The sequence below is a fragment of the Marmota flaviventris genome, chromosome 5 (assembly GCF_047511675.1).
Source record: "Marmota flaviventris isolate mMarFla1 chromosome 5, mMarFla1.hap1, whole genome shotgun sequence".
In the NCBI taxonomy this organism is placed as follows: domain Eukaryota; kingdom Metazoa; phylum Chordata; class Mammalia; order Rodentia; family Sciuridae; genus Marmota; species Marmota flaviventris.
Window position 1 is genome coordinate 101,718,358 of NC_092502.1, and position 6,000 is coordinate 101,724,357.

Consider the following 6,000-nt stretch of genomic DNA (forward strand, 5'->3'; position numbering starts at 1 on the left):
GTTCATTAAAGATAAAGCAAATGTAAACAGGTTGATGGGGGGAGGTGATTAGGCAATCATTAATTCAAGGGGAAAAAGTACAAGAAAGGAAGTATGAACATAAAATGTTCTCAACAATGAGTGGTAAGTACATAGTTGTAATGATGTGATAGCTGCCCCACCTCAAATCTGACCACTATTTGGGAACAATATTAGAGGAAAAGAGAAGAACTAAGTCATAATCTATCATATCACGTAATTGTATATAGTGTGTGAAATAATAGGAAATGAATATTATATATTTAAGAAGTCTTTAGTTTTTAATAGATCAGCAACATGTAAATCTAATCATTATTTACTTTTATCTTCTCCCACTATATACAATTAAAAAATAATTATTTGAGAAAAAACAAATGGCTGAAAATTAAACTCTACTACTATGGAGAACTGAGAGGAATAGGGCAGAGAACTGCTGAGATTTTTATAAGTTTCAAGAGGATTTAATACTTACATGTATGAATACATGCATTTGCTTCAAAACTGGGAGAATTTTTTTAATTTGGAAAAAAAAACAAAACCATGAAGGTACTTACCAGAAAGCCAAGAGAATGAAGAGCACCCCTGGATAGAGCAACTAAGGGTAAAAAAAAACAGAACTGGGCTGCATTGTGGCTCAGTGGTAGAGCGTTCACACATGATTCAATCCTGAGCACCACATAAAAATAAGTAAATAAGACTGTATCCATCTACAACTAAAAAATATTAAAAAAAAAAAAAAAAGAAAAGAACCAAGGGACTGTTTTCATTTTAAGACTTCAGAACCCTTTGATTTTACTAACCCATGTTCAAGTATTTCTTTAGTAAAAACAATTTTTCCTAATAAAAATGCGTTAATTCATGAAAGTTGGGCTTCTGTTATTTCTTGTACACCCCACTTAAAATTTCAAGGAAACTTTGACAGCAGTATATCTACATGGTCAGCTTAAAAAATGTAGAAAGGAAAACATAATAAATTAGCCATGGATCACACAGAAACCCAGAGAACAGTTTTAGGTGTCAGGATTTCTGCATGGTGCCTGCTTCGTTCATCTTTCATAGAGAATCAAGTCTCACTTTTTCCTGGTTGATTTATGGAGTAGCACTATATGGTGGCAAAAAATGTAAATAATAAGACATATATTCTAACATTCAGATTAGAACGTTTTGTTTCTATGAACTTGTAATTGTTAACACCCACTTCCTTACAAGCACTGTTTCTCAAAATTTTCCCCACAACACCTGCATCAAGGACAGGACCCAAAATCTGCCTTTCAAACAAGTACCCCTGATTCAGAATCCTGCTCAAATTTATGAAGCACTGATTTAGAACTTTTGCACCCTGCCTAAGGGAAGAAAAAAAAAATGATGTTTTCTATCCCTAGATCTAAGAGAAGGAAAACATGCAAAGGGTAATAAGTTAACATGTAGAGATGGGAGAAGATAAAAGTAAAATAATGATTAGATTTACATGTTGCTGATCTATTAAAAACTAAAGACTTCTTAAATATAATAAAAAATGCATATGGAAGTATTTCGTATCAGCAAGTCAGAGACATAGTAAGCAACCTCAGTGATAGATGTCTCAACAAAATGTATTTGTTAATAGTTAATAAACAAAAAATTGCAAAGCACATGACCTAATTAGCTAACATGACTTTGTGAGGGAAATGTTGGCTAACTGCTGAAAGGATTTAGAAAAATAATTACCTCTGAAATATTGAACCCTGTGATTAAGGATGTTCTGGCTATGGAGAAGAAGAAATGCATAATTAAATGAGTACCTGGAATAGAAGTAGAAATTCTAGTGAAAACATATTAGTACTCACAAAGGAGATAAAGGCTATAACCAATCTACATGAAGTTGGGCTATTTATGTGGAAAGGAAAATTACATTAGTGATCATTTTTAATGATATGTCCCTGCCTTTTCTGTCCCTCAGGAGACCTCATGTGTACCAAAATGTTCTCAGACAATACATTGACATTTCTCTTAAACCACTTTCTTTCTGGAACTAAAAAGAGAAAATCACATCAGTATGTGATACTTGGAATAATTTTATAGTCAATAATCAAGGTACATAAAAACTAAATTATTGGAAGGTAAATTTGAGGTGCTTTCTAATTCTGTGCCCCATGAGTCACAGGACACACACTCAGGACAAGCCCTAACAGAATGGAATTTAGTCTATTAGACCTGACAGTGCTGTAACTCAGGAAAAACTGGAGGAAAACCAAATTGGGATTCTGAATGAAACTACCCCTTTTCAGTCACTGGTCATGGTCCTCTTCTAAGGGAAGAAGACTTGGTTTCATGGCAAGACAAAGGCTTAGAGCTACCTAGCATTCCCAAAGCTGCCAGCTGTCTTTACTCTTGACAGGTAAATTAGCAAAACCTGAACTACGTACTATTTTTCCACCAACATTTTATTATGAACTGTTTTAATTACACAGAAAAGTTGAAAGAATGGTACAGTAAGCACCCATCTATCCACTACCTAGATTCTATTTTTAATACTTGCTATCTCTGCTCCCACATATTTAGCCAGCTGCCCATCTTGCATTTTGTTGTATTTCAAAGTAATACTTCATGTTTCATTCTTCAGTTTGCACATCATTAACTATACCTCAGTATTTGTTTATTTGTTTGGTAAAATTTGTGTAGTGAAATACAGATCTTAAGCGTAGCATTCTACTTGTTTTTTTTGTTGTTTTTTTTTTTTTGTTGTTGTTGTTGTTGTTTTGGTGGGTAGGGGAGGATTGAACTCAGTGGCACTCAACCACTGAGCCATATCCCCAGCCCTATTTTGTATTTTACTTTGAGACAGGATCTCACTGAGTTGCTTAGTGCCTCGCTGTTGCTGATAGTGGCTTTGAACCTGGGATCCTCCTGCCTCAGCTTCCCAAGCTGCTGGGATTACAAGTGTGTGCTGCCACACCTGGTGTGTTCTATATTTGACCACTGTAACCCAAACTTCTCTCTGTCACTCCAAAAAACTCCTTCATATCCTTTCCCAGTCAATCGCCATCCCCGACACCAGAGTCAATCACTATTCTGGTTTTTGTGTCATTATAGATTAGTTTTGTGTATTCCTGAACTTCATATGAATAGAATCATACAGTATGTACTCTTTTGATCTAGCTCATTTCACTCACCATAATTTATTTGTTTTAGCCAGGTAGTATGTATCAGTGGTTAGTTCCTTTTTATTACTGAGTAGTGTTAAAAGATAAACTAAGGCATATTAAATATCATAGAGTTTGAGCAAACAGCAATTCATGAATCAGGCAACTCCAAACAAAAGTGGTTCAGGACTCTGCCACCAGGGGAATGCAAGGCTTTCTATAGGATGAACTCAGAAGCAAGGCAAAGAAAATAACTGCTGGGTTGCAAGTATATCATCACCTTATTTAGTCTATCCCATTGGGAAATCCATGCTTATAGAACGATAATTCAGTTGGCAGCTTTTGGTTGGTTGAACTTAAGTTTCACTTTTTAAATTAAAAATAGAGACATTTATAAGAAATAGCCCAAGTTATGTTTACTTTATGTTTGCAAATCAAGGTTTTGTATGCTTAGGGAATTCATAGACTTGGTCTCCATTTTATTGAGTTTTAATATAGTGCTCCATTGAATGAGTGCACCAGTTTGTTTATCCATTCTCTTCTTGATGGACACAGAGATTCTTTTAAGAGGGGATTTGAGCGTGGCCTTGACAGGTCTAAAGAGGTGGTAATTGAAAATCAGGATGAAGGTAAACATATGCTCCAGACAGAGGGAAAGCCATGGAGAAACCTCATCTCTAGATTCCAAGACAGCATAGTCCCTTACCAAGGCAGGGGAAAGGTCTTCAGGCCCTCTCCCACAAGTGTCAAGTCCCTGCTCTGTTCTTTCACTTTTGCAAAACCACATCTAGTTCAGGTCTGTATTTTCTCACTTAGGACTGTTGGAGTAACCTACATTGGTGATTTTTCAATGTCTGATCTCCCTCCCTAACAATCTATCATAAACATGGTCACAAATGCTATCTGAACTGCACCTTGATGATATCAATGTCTCACCCAAATGGTCCTCACCTCACTAAGGCCAAACTCCACCTTGACCTTAAGGACATTCTGCAGATGACATTGACCAACTTTTGTGCACTTACTGCTTACCATTTGCCCTCCCTACCTATTTTATATATATATATATTACCTCAGCTCTTCAAAATTTCCCAGATAGACCCAAACTTTGCCACTCCTGTGCCCTTCCTAATGCTATTCTTCCTGTCTATAATTCCTCCTCTATATCCTCCAGTCTAAACCCTACCTATTCCTCAAAATCTGACCCAAATTCCAAATTGTACCTCTTTCACCAAGTCATCCTTCTTATCTCCCAGTACTGTTATGGCTTACAACTGTTATTCTCATTTCCTCTCCTTTAATAATTAGCAACTTTGCACTTGAAGGTCCCAGAAAACCCAACTGATAGTAAAACAAATTGAGGTTTTTCTTACTCTATGCTTCTTTTTTACTCTATGCTTCTTTTCTTACTCTAGGTTTCCTTCAAGGGGGCTACTACTGCTCCAGAGATCAAATCCGTGTTCACAGGGAGAAGAAGAGAGAAAGGGAACAATGTCAGGCACATATTTCCCTTTTATTCAGAAATCAAAACTTGCCCCAAATCTGACTTCTCCCAGCAGACTCTCCTCCTACATTTCAGTGGCCAGACTGGGGAGCATGGCCACTCCTACCTGCAAAGCAAGCTAAGAACGTGGGACACAGGGTTGCAGTGACTGACTTAGAGTCAGTCTAAACTCTAGATGTACATTTGGGATTCTTTAATGTCAGGTCTTACCCCCTACCCAGAGTCTAAATTAACCAGTCCTGATGCAGGGTCTGGGGCTGATACAGCCTCCCCACAATACAAAATCAGTAATCTCTCTTAGCAAGGAGGATGGAATGAGAATACAACTAACAGTATTTACTGTTTCCTACCTAGCTGCCCTGCCAGACTGCCAGCTGTTTCAGGACAGAAACCATCTGTTATTCACCTTTGTCTCCCCTCAAGATATCCAGCATCTCAAAAATGTTGTAAATTAGATTGATAAAGATATTAATATATTGATATATATTACAATATGACTTATAAAACATTTGTGTATTATCTTTAGAACCTCTTTACCTTATAATGTTACTTTAGGAGAATGAATTTCAAGGTTTATATTATATATATATATATATATATATATATATACACAAAATATATATATACACACAAAATATATATATATATATGTGTGTGTGTGTGTATATATATATATATATATATATATATATATATATATATATATATATATATTATTTTTAGTTATGGATGGACAAGAATGCCTCTATTTTATTTCTTTATTTTTTATGCGGTGCTGAGGATTGAATCCACTGCCTCACATGTGCTAGGCAAGCTCTCTACCACTGAGCTAAAGCCCTAGCCCAAACTTCAAGTTTTAAACAATCAATCTACAAATGAACTATTTTTTTTGGGGGGGGGGGACTTCAGTAGGAAACAATGCTCAGCTCTTTTTTCATTAAATTATATATTCTAATTTGTTTTATATGACGGCAGAATATTACACATATAGAGCACAATTTTTCAAGTCATTGGTTGTGCACAAAGTATTTTCACACCATTCGTGTCTTCATACATGTTATTAGGGTAATGATGTCTAACTCATTCCGCTGTCTTTCCTATCCACGTGCCCCCTCCCTTCCCCTCCCTCCCCTTTGCCCTATTTAAAGTTCCTCCATTCCTCCCATGCTCCCCCTCTTCCATTGTCATTATGAGTCAGCATCCTCATATCAAAGAAAACATTCGGCCTTTGGTTTTGGGGGATTGGCTCACTTCACTTAGCATTATATTATCCAACTCCATCCATTTACCTACAAATGCCATGATTTTATTCTCTTTTAATGCTGAGTATATGTACCATTGTGTATATATACCAAA